Raw genomic sequence first — 18,005 nt, 5'->3', positions numbered from 1 at the left:
TTCGGGAGTTAAAAAAAAAAAAAACAATGTTTTAGCAGTGAACAGCTGCTCAAGACAATCGTGAAAGACCTGATTTTTTGTTATTAAGCACAATACACTCTAGAAGAGATTTGTGGCAGAACAAAAGAGGAACATTGAAACTTTGTTTATATAAGTAAAATTTGGCGCTTTCCGTTTTCAGCTCATAGCTTGGGATATTCGAAATGAGTTATGTGCCTGGCATGCAAAAATGCGAATGCTGAGATGGCTAAAAGTTGGCTGACCAAAAGTTTCAACAGGAACCGGATGTAAGAGCTTCTGGCCAAGGAAGTATAAGCATGTTAAACTCACAGGTGTTTGCAAACTTAGCCAACTTAGCGAGTCCAAGTTTCTTTGCTCTTTTTTTTTTGGCCAACGCCAGCAAATTAAAAGCGCAGATAATTTAATTAGATTCGAATTTCTGGCAGCTGCCAAAACAAAAGCGTTAAGCAATTTTTCAATTTATTTAAGCGAAATCTTTGGCACACCTGTAAACCATCAGAAGTAAGAAGTGAGTGGCAATCGAGAGCCAATCGAAAGCACCAGATAAATTGAATGGAAATGAAATTTAATCAAGCAGATGGTTGCGCATTTTTCAGTACACACATTTCGATAGTATCTGGTGTGAAACGCTTTGGTTAAGACCTTTGGTCAATCAATGCTGCAAAATTAAGTAGATTTTCATGCGTTTTTATCGAAGCTGAGTAAGTTACAAACTCAGAGGCATGTGGTTAACCTTAATCCCTTTAACAACAGCACTCGATTTATCAAAGGACTTGTCGTTTTGTCGGGTGGCTTTTTGTTTAGATTCAGTTTCTCTGGTTTTTCGCTTGGCATGCACACAATGTGGGTGGCATTAGCCACGCCCCACTAAAGAAGTTGTCATATATGTTTTGGCCAAATATTTTCTTTGACCTGTGTAAACTTTTTTCGGCATTCCTGGGCTGCCCAAAAGGTCAGCCAGCTGCTAAAAGGATTCGTGTCAAAAAGTTAAGCAATAAAATTTTCACTACTCAAACCTAAATTCTAAAAACAAAAACCAAAATAAAGGTTTACGAGGACAAAGCTTTTCGACCAATGAATATTTTTACGAGACCTATGGCAGGGGAATGCAAATTAATTGTTTAAGCTAATGGAAAATCCTTTACATTTTACAACTGTTAGTTTTAACAGAAAAAGTTTCCATATTAGATGAAAAAATTACCATTAAATTCCAATTAGGTAGAATTTGCAGGTACATTTATGTGTATCCTAATTCTTGCTAAGTAAATTAAGTACATTCATAAACATTATGACTTAGCTCTGTGAATTAAGTAACCGCCTTTAGGGTAAATATTTTTCTTTATTAATTAAGATGCTATAAATTTCAGATATAAAAGCTTAAGGTCAGCTATAAATTATGGTTCAGGAATTAAATAAAAACAAAAAAACATTACAGTACTTAGAGCACCCTGAAAAGATTCAAATGGTAGGAGTAATGGATAAAAGCTTAATGAGACTTTTAAGCTTTAATACAAAAGCGTCAAGGATATCCTAGTGCAATACTATAATAAATCTGATGACGAATTGTTTTCTTAAAGCTTACCATAGACTAAGCACACTTAAGTACACATTTTTAAATAAAGCTGAAGTCGGTTGAACGAACACATTTTTTAGCCCCTGGATTTATATACTGAACAGGGTCGGAGTTGTCTTAGACAATTGTACAGCTTTATTTTACTTAATATTTTATTTATAATATAATTTTATTTCTCAAAAATTTCCAAAAATTTGTCAATTTTTTCACGTTTGTTTAATGAAGCTCATACATTTAGATAATCTATCTAGTTGCTATTTAACTAATTCAAGGACATTTTAATATATTATATGCTTCGACCCAATTCTGAAATAAATTTTGAAGTGTTTGATTCCATTGTATTTGAAACACAATTTTCAATAATAGCAATAATAACAACGTTATCATCCGGAAGTAAAAATTTCAAAGTAAGACAATGACAACAACAAAATGACTCAGCTGAAAGCCGCCCGGCAAATTCCTTAATAACAAAAATCAGCTGTTTTTCGCTCTCCGAAAGCTCATCGATGCTACTTCAAAAGCTGCCGCAATACACAAAGCAATCGGGTCAACGCTGCGTATGCGTTACTTTTCACTTTCGTTGCGAGCCTTTTGCCGACAAAGAGCACGAGGAATGGGACAAGGACGACGATTGGCGGCTGCTGCTGCTGCTTCTGCTTCTGCTGGTAAGGCAATTCCGTTTCAATTTCCAGTTCAGTTGCCGTGCTAAACTCAAAGCGAACAGTTCTGTGTGCCATTCCGTGGAATTAGGCTACAAGACGCGCAAGTCGTGTGCGGATTTCCAACAGTTTTGAAGTTGGTGTTGTTCTCTGATGCGGCCCAGATAAGCAGGCAACGTGAGTTGTGCAAGAAACGGCCCCCAAGTCAACAGCTCGATGTCAAGTGGTATTCACAGCCGCAACTTAAAATTCGTGTTTGTGTCTGTGTATGAGTGTAAGTCTGTGTGTGTGTGTGTCTGTACTTGTTAGTGTGGACTTTAACATTGCCCAACCAGCCAACCAGTTAGCAGTCAGCAGCCAGTGAGCGTAAGATTTTTATGAATGAATTCAAGGCAGCAACTGCCTCTGAGTTGCCTCGCCTATGGCAATTGTGGGATGTGGTCTCTCAAAGGCATCGCGTGCCTGGCATATCAATAGCATTCCCATTGCCCGATTCGATATATATATATAGGCATCGTTGCCATCATCAGCATCAGCATTGGTATCAGCTGGTGTTTGTCTTAATGAGCTAACAGCGCGACCAAAGAATCCTTAGACTGTCGACTATGTTATGCAAACAATGTTTACGGCATGCTTGTCGGTAAAACCTATAACAACCCTACTCTGGTCTTCTCAAGTTAAGGCTTACATGCTAAGATGTTGCTTCTTCAAATGTCGGCGATTTAACAGTTATCGGTGTGGCTTTGTAGTCAATTTTCGATTTGCATTCTTAACTGTGCAATTTTTTTTATGTGCAATCCAAATGGAGTTAAGAAGTCACTTTAAAAATGCTTTGTAATATTTAATGTGAATTCAAAAAAACAGAACTTTATCTTTACGCTATTAAATTAATTTACACGATTATCCTCTCGCTTGAGTTTAATTCTTTTACATTCAAAATTTGGAATAGGTTGCAGAAAGAACATAAACTTTTAACTTTTTTAATTTTTGAACAAGCTTTCTGATACAATTTTTAATAATTCGCTCAGCAGATGCAACTATATCTACTTGCTTAAAGCAATGTGGCTTTGCTAGTCTATTTTAGGAACATAATCCAATTACCTCTGCCTCAGCAATTTATGGGTTGACTAAATTCATAGTCGAATTTCGTGCGTTTGTCGTACAAATTTCTCTCATTGTGTAATGTAATTATGCCAAATGAGCAAGCATAAATACCGTATATATTAGGCGTTAATCTGATAATGTTATAAATAGCAATTTTGAATGCATAATATATTGTGAAATATGCAATTTATTGATAATATATATCAAACAAATTATACGCAGATTAACTTAACTCGCCGCCATTATTCAAAAGATTTAAGTGCAGTAAAAGTGCCAATAAATTGCATATTAAATTTGAAATAAACAGTTCAGACTGGACTACCCGACTAGATTTAAACTCTGAAAACGTGACCAAACTGGTAAATGAAAAACACTTTGAGCTTGTAAAAAGTTCTACAAAAGGCAACAACGACTTCATTGAGTATCACGTTCATTACTCCAGCACTGAGTGATTGTTGTCGCGACAATGGGCTGTCCAAATTTTGCTTTTGATAATAAAAACGTGGTATAAATTACAGGCAGGGCAGGGACAGGTGGGGAGGGTCAAAGTCAAAGCTTATGACAGGCTAACACACAGCCAAGCATAATCTCCGGCTGACATCTTAGATGAATGTTATTTGATCATGTGAACAGCACTCAATCGCAGGAACTCGAATGGCATCGAGATAACTCTGGCACTGGTGTTGTTGAGGCTTTGGGGGTTTGCTGAGAGCGCTGTTGTCGCCATAGTTGCTGCCATTAAGTACGACACACGCCAGCCAACTGACGCCTGCTTACATTAAGGAATTTCGTTTCCGACATTGCGTATACGCGCCGTGTGCCGATGTTAGGCGCGCATCTTAATTGCCGAAATTTTTGCGTTGGCGGAAAGACGCTTAAATTTTTTACAGGCCTCTTTTACAGTTTACTGCTTGCGCCCTGACACGCAACTTGGGGTTGAAAGCCGATCCAAATAACAAAAAAAACAAGAGAACCGTGTACGCGTTCAAACTCCTCTTAGGCCAAACACGTGTGTCTGTATTTGTGTGTGTGTATGTGTGTGAGTGCCTATCAAAGCTGATTCCAAAAAGGCAGTTGAGTTGAAGTCAAACGGTCAAAAGACCACAGTCAACGTTTTAATTGCGTCTGGCTAAAAGGATTTACGGCGTATCCGCTGAGTGCCTGTGTGTGCGTGTGTGTGTATGTAAGCCGTTGAAGTGTGGTGTGCGTGTGTCGCAGACACAAACACTCACACACAGACGAAGCTCACTGTCAGAATCAGGGCTAGACTAAACAACCGATTTAACCGATTTAACCACAAAAGCAGCTTACAATACAAGGCACACTAGCACACATAACATACCCTAATAGGTAACTGGCCTCGACGCATTCGGCAAGTGCATCAAGTACGTCCTGGTCGGCCACATACTGTTGGTAAGTGTGCCCAAATTACGTATACGCCATGGAGCGATCAGTGCCAAATGGTTTGCAGTTAAACATTGTTCAAAACATTAACTCAATCATAATTACATAATTGTTTCATTTACGTTTATTTTCCGTTCGTCTGGCAACTAAGATTTATATCTTTAAAACTAGTTTGATTTACATACATTTTAAATCAAATTATTATCTTCTCTGCAACACAGTGAAATATAATAAATATAGCCCTGCAATATTTATGTCTGACTTGAGCTGGATTATTATATTTTATATAGTTCTCTGCATAAGTATTTAAGTTTTCCTAGTGGCTTGGATTTATCTTTTGCGTCGAAGTTTGAAAATGAATTTCTCTCATACAAACTGGCTTATTACAATTCACAAAAGGGAAGCTCATCCTTCCTTTCTTCAAAGGTTTCGTAATTTTGTTGTTATTTTAGGTGAAAGTAATTCAATACAGACAATAACGATCATCTGTTATTGTCAGTGTGCAAGGTAATGCAATATGGAGAAAATATTGTGTAGCATCGGCTAAAACTAATATGTACGCACTTTGTATTCATTTATTTATGTGTACATCTTTATCAAAGTTTGTTTGTCTTTCACCAGACACTGAAAGTGTCTGAATAATGCAGTGCGCTTAAATTATGGAGAGCAACACCCAAAACATTCGCAACTCAAATAACTCATACGGGCATGGGTGTCGAAACACATAAATTGCAAGAACTCTGACGTAACCTGGGCGCTGCTGATGCTGCTGATGCTGCTGCTCTGATTGTTAGCCAAAAAGCAGCTACCAAATCCACTTGACGAACAAAATAAAACTCACAGCTGAACAAAGTGAAAAAGACGCGACAAAGTCACACAAAAGTCGTGCTGACAAATTTGTGAACAAATAACAAATGTGCTACGCCAACTAGAAGATTGGACACGAAGACAAAATGCTGAAGAGGTTTCTTCCATAAAGTAAAGTGCTGATTAAGTTGCACGAAAAAAAGCAAAAACAAAAGTCAAATAGATAAAACAAACAATACACATACTCCAAACTAAAAGAGCTTTAAGACTGTATGCGATTTGCATGCCATTTGGCACTTTATATTAGAACTGACTGACGGACAGACATTTGAAGGTGGCGCAAAATTTTAATTAGCTCATGTGTGAAGACTTGCAAGAAATTAATGAGAAAACCGGCCAAAAAGGGGGTGTGTCAGCACACAAAGTAGTGATTGACCTCGCATTTGCAGATTGCTTAGGAATAAATAAGGATAATGTATTCAGACACAGAAAATAAAGCGGCACAGTATTGGTTTCAAATTAAATGTGAAAGTGAATATCAGAAAATAAATGATCAGAGCGAGAAAGGTATTGCAACTAATAACTAATAATAAACTAAGACTTCAACTGAATTTAAAAATTACTATAATTTAGTTTTAGTATATATGCACATATTCATTTTATTTCCAAGAGCTATCTATGAAGTTTATCAGAATAAATCGCTACACATTGTTTTCGCTCCATTTTTCCACTCGAAGTTTCTTTATTTTTAGAGCACAACTATGTTTCAACTTCTCTGCTGAAGTTTTGCTGTATTCGCATACTATATATATATATATATTTATATATATTTATATATATCTTAGTTCAGACTTTTCAACTTGTCACATACAGAGAGCATAAATCATGCACACACACACACACACACACAAACGCACACTAGCTGCTAGCTACTAGCGGCTATCAGCATGCGGCAGCTACAAACTTTGGTACTATTTTATTTTTATTTGCAGTCCGCAGGGGGAGAGGGGAAAGGGGCCCTGTGCCTTTTACGAGGGATGCTCCGAATGGTTCAAGTGAAACATTTGTTTTCGCTGCCGTTTACAACTTCCGCCTTGGCTTTAAATGGCCTCAACGGCCATTTTGCATAGGCTCAGCCCAAAAGTATGCTACACTTCGAGAATTTCAAGCTTTAACCGGCAGGCGCACAATAAAAATATATACCACAGAGGGACGCATTCTCTCTCACATATGCTTTAATTTCAGTTGGTCTGTGGCAAATGAAGTTAGTTGTGACTGTCAGTAGTCGCAGTTGCTGCTTTGGATCAGCGTCATGGTTAGTAATCATTCGAAGACTTGAATACCATATACATATAGATGTCAGACAAATGCCAAACTCAATGCCATTGTGCCCTGCACAATTTCGATGGGATTTCTTTTGTCTGCCGATGAAGTGTATTCTGCTTTCTCATTTACTCTTGCACAACAGTGCACAAGTGTGTTAAAATGTTAATCAAATCAGTCATCGAGAAAGGAAAAACCATACAAATAGGGAACAATATGTTATTCAAGCGACCATTGTTCTAAACTGCATTGGCATCGACTTTATTGAATTATGTTTTTCAATTATATTCCACTTTAGTCATCTTAAAGCCGTTACACAAGTACTGATATAAATCCTATTATGTTATGTAAACAAAAGGCAAAAAAAATACCTGATACCTATATATTTATTTGGAATAAGCGGCTTTACAAAATATTTTCACTTTTTTCTTTCTCTTGCTGTTCAGCTCAGCTTCATTATGTATTTTTACATTCATCCTTTTGAGCTTTAACCTTTTTCCAATTGTGGAGCGTTCATTACATTTATTTATTTATTTTTTTCGGTTGTAAATAAACACCGTTTGCATTTTTTAACGTTTCACAGTTTGCGCTTAAAACATTTATTTATTACTATTGCACCAACTAAATAGAGCATATATGCAGATACAGATTTTTTTGGGATTTTATATTGCATGAATTTTTGGTCACGTCCTGTCTAAAAAGTGTACGCAAAAGAGATTAAAAAATTGTTATGGACGCTTTTATCAATTCATTAGTGACTTTTCCACAATCTATTGGTTTTAATTGAGATGCAATAAAAGCAGAAAATATAGGAAACAATTCACAAGCCAAATATCTGAATTACTCATATATTTTTGAAAATAAAATTCGAATCATATATTTCTTATGTAATTCAATTATAAGTGCTCTTTATTCCTTTTGTTTTTGACAATATATTCTAAATTAAGCGCGCTGCGTTTTCTGTTTTCCACAATAATCAATAACCTTCAAAATTAACAAATATCGAGAGCACCATCAAAATGCATTCTTCTGTAAATACAAGATTGGCTCAGAAATAATTAAACAATAAAATAATTTAAAAGAATCAAATGAATAGGCAACTTTATGTTGAGTAGGTTAAAGTCTCTTCAAATAGTTATATTTCAACAAGTCTTGAAATGTATTTTCAATTCAATTGTCGCAGTAGAATTTATTTTAAATTTGCCAAGCTTATTAAGATTATCTTAAATGTATAAAATTCAAATGATACTAATTAAATGGATTGGACTGTAGTGTCACACATAGTCATACACACATATATATACACACACACTCACACATACACACACATATAATTCATCGCTCGCAATCTGCTTTAATGCCATTTTAAGGCAACTGAATGGAATCGAATACGAAAAAAGGCACACACAATCACACCACCCACACCAACAACCACACACGCACACGCACACAACCTATATGAATACCAGCTATAGCGAATGCGTTAAGAGTAAGCGGCGGACATTGACAAGGGGTTGGAATGAGTCTGCCGAACGGAAGCACAACAAAATTTTAAAAATAAAATGGCGCTGTAAACAGACAAAAGAAAAACATCAAGACAAACGTCAGGGCAGAGCCGAAAGCAGCAGCTGACAGCGAACAAAGCAAAATAAAAACAAGCCAGCTTACGTCAAGCGAACTCGACTAGGAGATACCCTGTATACAGCTTTGAAAAGTCCAGTAATCAATTTCGATTGGAAGGCAATATCTTAACAGCTGTGTCTTTTATTGCTATCGGAAATCGATTTCTATCGGTGTAGGAATCGATAAAAGTAACTAAACTATGTCTGCGTATTTTATTCTTATATTGATAAATATACCTTATAAGCTCAAGCATGCCTCCTTCTGTCTGCTGGTGCACATCTGCACAACTCATTATACCCTTTTTAACCATTTTCAATGGGTTCAGGCTATAAACAAAACAAAATAAAACAAAATTGTTGCGAAGTATTTTGAGTAGCGCTCTGCTTGAGCGAGCGCAAAATGAGGAGAATGTGTGTGTGTGTGTGTGTGTGTGTGTGTGTGTGTGTGTGTGTGTGTGTGTGTGTGTCTGTGTATCTACGTGTGTCTATGTGTGTATGGTGTGTGGTGTGAGAATTTCTATGCGGGGTATTTATGTCTTTATGCATTTGCCAGTTACGGGCTTTTACTGCTTGCCCGCATTTGCTTACTGTGTGCTAATTTATCTTGTCATGTATGATTTAATACAAATGCCACACCCGTTTGCACAATGCCTCCTTCTTTCACTCTGCCCCGCTCTGCCCCGCCATGCTGCCCCCACACACAGCACTCTCCTCCACAAACTGTCCGATTGTCTGGCTGCATATTTATGGAGTCACAGCGGCAGCTACTTTCGATGCACTTCCTTATGGCAACAAATTATCAGAAGGAAAACTGCAACACAAGCAACAGCAGCCACAACATCATTATTTATACCGCCCCCAATGAGACAGGACCCCAGCAAATTTTGCAATTTAAAGCGAATTTGTTCTGCTAAGTGATAAACGATGCAATTTGTTTCACTTGAAAAGCACTTTCCAATTGTATATTGAATTATATATATGTACACTTCTGGTTCCCTTTCGCATACAACAAATGCAGTAAATTGATTTTGATTATGATCTAATTTGATTATTTTTTCTCCAAATATTACTATGCATTTACTTTGTGTTTGTCATGAATTGTCGTCAATCAAAAATAAAATACGGAAACTTTTACTTTTGCTCATATCTTTTTATGGAGTGGAAATATGACTTATAATACTTTTATATGATTACTTGTTTATTGTTTATTAAATATCGAATGTATAAAAAGGTGCAGCTATTTTTTGCTTTTGTTTTTTTGGAAAATTATTTTTGTTATGGCAAAATCCAGATTGCAAAATAATGCTCAATTTTCACTTAATATCCACTGCCATAATTAATTTGTTTATTTGTGACAAATTATACAAAAAGTGGTTTCTCATTAATGTATACCCGAATTAGCGTAGCTGGCAAACTAATTAAAAGCGATCAAAAATGCAAATAAAACAGAAAATATATACAAATAAATATAGAGCAACATTTTAATGCTTGCCGGAAACAGGTAGTTTGATGCATGAATGGCAAAAATAGGCTGAGCTGCCAGTGGCATATCCGGAACATACTCGACAATTGGCACTGACAAATAAGCTGACTGTGTTTGGCAAATGAGGGAGATTAAAAAGATTTGCGATTTAATTGCTTATTTGTAAATGGAAAAAGTTGTATACTCAAATTAGAGTTGATTTTGGGTTTTGGAGCGGTGGAAAGAGTTTGCCACAAAACAAATTAACAGCTCAGAATGATATAGCTTCATATAATGACAAGATTACAAAAGAACCCAAAAGTTGCACGTGAATATTAAATGAAAAATCAAGTATACTTTTTAAATACTTTGGATTGCCTGTGGGCAATAATATAACAGTTCAGTGAACAACTCAATTTGATATAATGAGTATGGATAATGAACGCAAATTGTCGACTGGCAAAATTATTTCTATCAGCGATCTGCTGAAGTGAAAAACTCTGGAATACCAGGGAGGCGCAGCAATTATAAGCATTCAGAGAAATTAAGCACGACCAAGGCACAAATTAATGTGTCCAAGTCGCTGGCCAGCGCCAGTGAAGCCATTGCTGTGATTTATGGTGTCTGAAGCGTGGGTGGGGACCAACCAGGTGTTGGGCGTCACGTGTTGGACCAGCGTGCATTAAAGCTGGCATCGTCAGCTGGTGAGTCCTTAATAGTGCCATCATAATGCCGCTGGATGGTGTTGCTGCTGTGGTTGCCTTTGTGGTCGCGAAGGCCGACGCGACGGGCATCTCATTAGAGCTGCTCCTAATTGGGCCAAGTTAGGAAATGTAACCTGCTTATTTTCGTTCAGACAACAGGAAGCTAAAGCTGCTCAAATAGGTGCTTTTAATTAAAAATAATAAAAGCGGAGCCCAACTTGGCCATATTGAAACTGCAATGTTAAGCAATTGCTCAAACAGAGCACAGAACAAGACCAACAAATTTCTGGCTAGAATGGTAAAGACAATATAATTTCGTGTAACTGTAAGCAAAGCTAAGCCCCTGGCAAACTTGAGGCCAAAACCAAAAGATAGACAAAGCGATGGAGAGAGAGAGAGAGAGGGAGAGAGAGAGAGAGAAGGTACCAAAAATAGTTAAAATCAAGACTGCCTAAGTCGGGACGCCATTTTCCAACAATTACGCAATAAACAAACCGGCAAGGAAACAACAGGACAGCACCAAAAACCCTTCACCCAGAATACACAATGAATGAAATACGTAAATGGCGGAGCAACCAAGAAACGGAAGGATTCGGGGAAGTCGGTAAATATGACAGAGCAATCTGCGTTGCCTTTCACTCCTTCTATACCCAGTAGTCGAAATAAATGTAATAAAAAATATTCGAAGGTATCAGACAACTGCGCAAATGTATGTACAAAATAAAATAGACTCACCTGTATCTTTCATCAAGGTGACTTGTTTCTAATTACTCTCTGATCTTAAAGTACCCAAAAAAGAAAAGAAACAAAATGTAAAATGTAAAAATTATCAATATTTAAATAGTAGTCAACATTTGTAAAGAGGGTATTTGCTAGTCAAGTACCCTAATCGCACTCCTACTCACTTCCATGAATTGATTTTTGTGTAAAAAGAAATTTCTTGAGCTTGGGAGATTTGTGTACTGCCAGCCAGGATAACAAGGGGAAGCTCAAAGATTGCCCGAAAAGTACAAACAGTGTGCCTTAGAAAACAAAAGGGGTTAAGTGGGTGATTTTTTGTTCTCTTTGTTCTTTTGGTTGTGAATGAATATGCTGAACTGCTGTGACATTTGGTTCAACTAAGGGATTTGGCAGTTAAATGAGTTTACCAACTGAAGTGTTAAGCATTGGGCGTGTGAAGAGCGATCAACTTGTTCGAATACGAATACGAAAGAAACGCAAATCCATTAGTGGATTGAAAATACACAAATCGAAAATGTCAACGCTTAAGGTGACTCCAGCCTTCACATTCAATCACTTGACTTTAAATTTGTTCAAGGCATCGGATCAAGTTCATTTTCTTGTTGCTCATCTATGTTGCTAATATCTTGAGTCTCATGCAGCAACACTTACAGCTTTAATTAACGCACCTCAGCCAAGATTATTCGATCGTTGGTTTGCCAACATTAAATCGGAAAAGAGCTTAAGCCAGCATGCTATTCATTGATAATGTTATCATGCAAGTTCAGTGAACTCATTATAACGCTCGGTAAGCCACACAACTTGAACACTACACAGAGCGCTGAATTTTAATGGGTGACAGCTTATGACAGACGACGGCGAGAAAGCCTTCTCCGCATAGGGACTCGGCCAAAGTGCCGTCAAAAAGTCATAAACTTGTCACACACTTTGTAATCTACAAATGCTATGCAAACGTTCCCACCAATCTGCCTCTACTCTCCTTTTAGTCAGCTGCCATCACGTTGCGTGCGGAATTTTGCAAAAAGAAAAAGAAGATATATATATATATATATATATATATATTTCGTTAGGGCAGTCAAATGCTTGAAATTGCCAAGATTCTGGCAAAAGGTTGACTCTGCTTGGATGGGCAAGGCAGCCGCAAATACTTAAGGATTCAGGCCTAGCTATACTTAAGGATTCAGTTTCCAGTACTTGGACAACTTTTAATTTTATATTCTCACTAACTAGCACCTGGTGCAATTCGTCAATGCTCACGCGACTCGAATTAATTCACAGGGCATTCATTGGATGTTGCTCATTAGCAGTAACTAAGCAGCTGGTTGCCTTCTGGCCAGGATGCCATCCGCGTCCTGTTATGTGGCCTGCTGTTCATTTGCCACGCAAATTAAAACTTTTCGCACAAAGTTCTCATGATGACTGGCAAATGGCCAAGGGGCAGAAAGGATTCACGCTGCATAATCCATTTTAATTTGAATGCAAATGAGCTAACTATGCGGACAGGTGTAAATCTCGTAAATCGTGTGGCCAAAACATACTTCGACAACATTAACAATGCACATCGAAATATAGTTTAGAGAGAAAAAACGAACAATTTTTGTTACAGTAAAAATGATCTTTGAATTGCATAATATGACAAACTATTTTTGATTGACTTTAATATTTTTTACTTGTTGTTAACTTCCATTTATTTGGACACAATAATGTTTGTTAACGTAATAAATTTGTAATAATTAAATGGAGAACTTTAAATCCGCCAAAAGACTCAACAGTAAGACATAAAACCTGATGAGGCGACGACTTTAAAAACTTTCCAGGCAGCATTAAATGTGGTTGCACAATTTACCCCTCAAATATATGTGTGTGTGTAAGTGTGTGTAAGTGTGTGTGTATGTGTGTGACTGTGTGTGAGTGTGTGTGAGCGACTGTGTGTGAGTGTGTGCATATGTGCAGATGCGTTTATCTCCTAGCAAACAGTTTGCCATGCATTTGACGCAACGAAGTCTGTTTTATTTTATAGTACAAAACTTGTTGAACAAGTTTTTCGCACAGTTGGATTGCATTTCAATTATCATCAGAGCCAACTGAATTTGAATTTGAATTTGAATTTGAGGCAGTCTCAAAGGAAAATTACGTATTATGTGAATAACTGTGGATAGTTCATGTATGGCAATGGTGATCAAAATATATTTGACAGTATGCAAATACGAATAAATAAATAAATAAATTTAATATATAATCTATGATTAATAGTGAACAATAGTTATTGGAGTTCAAGAGTGAATAGTTATATATGAAAAGCATATGATTATTTATCACATGAGATAAGCCCAGTGTTATTCACATTATTATGAATCATGAAGTCTCTAAGTCTTCAATCTCTTTTAAAGTACACATCAGCATCATATTACGCTAAAATGGTTTTCAAATCTCAAACATTAAAATGAAAGCGTATCAGTTGTAAGCATAAAACATTTTCGTTTATATAATAAATACTTGTTTACGTTTGTTTGCTTTGAGTATTTGTTTATTTTCTTTCATATTTCAAAGAATTTTTATTTCATTTTATGCGCTTTGAGGGCTTTATGCAAGAATATTGTGTAACCGTTTCAACTCGCTGAGTTGCAAAACAAAACCCTAAATAATCAGACCGTCCCACGGGTCGTATGCTTCATCACATAATCCGACTTGTGCCAAAAATTGGCACATGCCAACAATATGGGGCGCACTAAGGTCCAAAATAAAATAAGTTGACAACCAGATTGTCCCCAATCGGGCCAAGAGGCCAAGAGTTGGTGAAGTGCCTTAACTGAAGCTGAAGTTGAAGCTAAAGCAAGAAGCAGAAGCTGTAGCTCAACTGGAAATTCAATTAACCCAATTGGCGGACTCGAACAACAACTCGAACTGCCCAATCTACTCGGTGGCCTTAACAGTTCCCCCAAAAATATGCTCTTCAATATAATGAAAACGCTGTGAAGGAAGCGACAACACAGCGCAAGGTCAAAGAACATTAAAAAGGCTTAAGATAGGCTACACCCTAAATACCCCAACAAAAAAAAAAAGGAAAAGGGTTGTCATGACCCATTGAAAGTCACGAGAACTGGGCATAACAAATGCCTGAAATGCAATAAAAAATCGCAGCATAAAAAGAAACGGCGAAAAAGTGGCAAAAATAACTTGCTGTGCATAATTAAATTTTTGTGTGTATGTGTGTGTGTGTGTGTGTGTGTAAGTGTGTGAAATATGCGCTAGAATGGCAACTTAAATGCGAGACTATTTGTAGATCTGTTTGGCAGCCATGGCAATGTAATTGAAAATGTTTATGGTCGCCACAGGCCAACAAAAATAAAAAAAAAAAATGGAAAAGAAAAACAAGAAAGAACGATTTTCTTGGGCATACCGAATATTTCATATCCTTTTCGACCTCAGTCAACCTGCCACAATCTTACTTTCACTATCAAAGAAAATCCAACCAATGGTTCCTCAGAAAACTGTCTGATGAAGATTTTACTTAGATTTTACTAAGATAGCTTTGAAACTAAGCGACTGGGTTTCTTCGTAGCAGACAGAGAGACGAGCAGTCCTTTACCAATTTATCTAATATTGTTGATCAAAAATATATATACTTCAGACGACTCCTTCAATGTATTACAAGCTTCAGGATAAAATTAGAAGACTCAGTGCAAGTGTATAAGAAGGCAACCACAGCAGCAACGACTGGTCAAATTTATGCGCAGACTTTGCTCTACAAATTTGTCTGCATAAATTTTGTTAGCCGGGCTCATTCTGTATAGTTTCTGGCAACTTAGTGTGTGTGCATTTACATATATGAGTGTGTGTGTGTGCGTGTGTGTTTGTGTTTGTGGGTTGTCAGCACATTCGAGTCAGTTAAGATGTCAAAGAGGACAAATGGAAAATCTTTACTTGCGACATTTTTGTAGGCATTCTTAAGTAATTTGGTAACTGGGTTTTGCCAAACTATTAACTGGAGTAGCTCTTTTTTTTGTTGTTCGAGCTTTGACTCTTTTATAGAGCAATCATTTAAAGAGAATGGAGAATAAATGCCAGGCAGAAAATCAGAACTCAATTTCAAATATGCAAAACATGGTTGATAGATGTCCTACAACTGCAATCAGCAGCAAAGTGATTTCTTCTACCAAGGCAACATCAGGAAAAACACAACAGCATTCTAGGAATTCTGCTAGGACACAAGTCAATAAATTATACATTATGAAAGAGGTTGCTTTGGCTTCCGAAATGAGTTCCACAATTGTCAACAATAATATCAGTACGGGATATATATAATTTTCTTGTAAATTCATGGTAAAACATGTCTGGCATATTATTGCCATCCCGTCAATTAAATAATAATGGCATAAATTAAACATAGATTCGCACTCAGCTTTTATAATAATTTGACTTGTAAATTCTACTACGCAAGATAATTAATTTTGATTGTCTCCTTTCTTGTATGCTGCACAAGAGCAAAAATAAGTAGAATAATACAAAATCGAGTAGATTTTCGAAATTGTACCTAGAATTTTGTACAAAAAAAGTTTTGGCTTTGACCGCATCATATTCATGTCACCAAGTCAGCAAGTCAGCAAGTCACTAAATTACTAGATTTGATCTGTCAAGCGCACAAATTAAACGTCTTCTGTCAGAAATTAGACACGTGCAGCTGAATCCCTGACTTCGGGCCACATTTAATTAATATTTATAGCCTACACTTCAACGTTGGCAGCCGAAAGACATAACACAATTAATTTAATTGGCTGACACTATGCACAAATAGTCATAAATCATTTATCACCTCACTCTAAGGTATACATATATATATATATGTATATATATATATATATATATATATATATTTATATTAGCTCATATCGATCTTCTGTGAAGAAAGCCAATGTGGCACTTGGCAAACGAGTTTTCTGTGATTTCTCTTTTTTCTTTTATTACCTTTATACGACTCAAGTGACGAGTGTCTTGGCGAGCCCCCAAACTTCGCTAAGTAGCCAATGACAATGGTGGACCGGGGGGACGGAAGGTAGGATACAGGGCTGAGAACACTGGCAGAGAAGGCTTTGAGCTTAACGCAAATCAAATAAATTGCGAATAAAAATGTTAAGTGGGAAGCGCTCGAAGTTTTCGTATGCGCGAATATGCAAATTGCTTTTAGCTCTGATTTTTGCTTCACATAAAATTTATGCCCGACACCGAGCTTAAGGCAGGTGAAACTGTACAAAATACATACACATCCACATATACATATATATCTTTATGTATGAGGGCTTTAAGCATCTGCAAGTTTCTGTGCCCGCAAGTGTTTTTCATTAAAATGTGTGGGATCCTACATTAAGCAGCAAAGCGAAATTCATAAACAGGCTTAAATATATATACTTACACTCTGAAAAAAAATCACTTTGAATTTTTGAAAATCGCCTCAAGATTAATTAAAGAAGGCATTTCTTGTTTATACAAATCATTTCTTAATTAATTAATTAATAAAACAATTTTCTTAAAATTTTCAAGCCTTTTGTCCATTTTTCGGAAGTTTATTTTTTAATAATAAAAAATTCTTCTACGAAGTAGAAATGCAAGTCCATCCATACACTTAGAATAAGTTCTGAAAAATTTATTTTTATTTTATTTATTTATTTATTTATTTAATGTCAACTAAACTCATCCGACACAAAAAGTAAAAAATGAATTAAATAAAATTTAAGATTATATATATAAATTAAAAACTAAGAAATAATTTAAAGATTTCTGGAGCAATTTAAATGGATAATGGTCCAACATTTATTGCAGGAAGTAAAACCCAGAACGAAAACCAGAAATACGAAAACCCAGAAATACCAAATCAGACTAAAAAAAATAATTAGTAAATTTTAGAAATATTCTTTCAGAATAATATGATGAGATTGATTTTTTTCTGAGTGTATATATGCAAATATACTTAGGCGTATATGTATATATATATGTATATATGTATGTATGTATGTGTGTGGCTGTTGTTGGCTAAAGAAATTATGACATTATGCGCAGATTTTGTGTTTGCCCCTGGTTGGGTCACTCCTTCTTCTCTCTCTCTCTCTCTCTGTCTCTCTCTCTCTCTCTCTCTGTCTCTCTTTCTCCCTCTCTCTCTCTCTCTCTCTCTCTCTTTCTCTCTCTCTCTCACTCTCTCTCTCTCTCGTCTCCCCTGCCCTCTATCTCTAGCTCTGTGACAGCCTCACACTCACTTTGCCTTCTCTGTTTGATATGACTGCGGCAACATGGGAACGTATTTTATTTTTATTTTCTATATATATTTTTGGAAGAATTTTAATGATGAATGGGCACGTCAGAGTGGGTATGTGTTTGCTGCTGTTTGTGTGTGTGGGTGTGTGTGTGTGTGTGTATGTGTGTGAGGGTATGTGTGTGGGTGTTGTTTGCGTTTGCCTAAAAATCTACATAAATTCGTGCAAATATGTAAATGTTTTTTAGAATTTTTTCCATTACTTTTAAGGAAATTAAATTTTCAAACAGTGCTGCCAGAAAATAATGTGGGTTTTTCGAAATCAAATGCCAAAAGTTAAA

Source organism: Drosophila grimshawi, unplaced genomic scaffold, assembly GCF_018153295.1.
Source record: "Drosophila grimshawi isolate 15287-2541.00 unplaced genomic scaffold, ASM1815329v1 contig_311, whole genome shotgun sequence".
NCBI classification, from domain to species: domain Eukaryota; kingdom Metazoa; phylum Arthropoda; class Insecta; order Diptera; family Drosophilidae; genus Drosophila; species Drosophila grimshawi.
The sequence above is the reverse complement of the archived record's forward strand: the minus strand, read 5'-3'. Positions refer to the sequence as shown.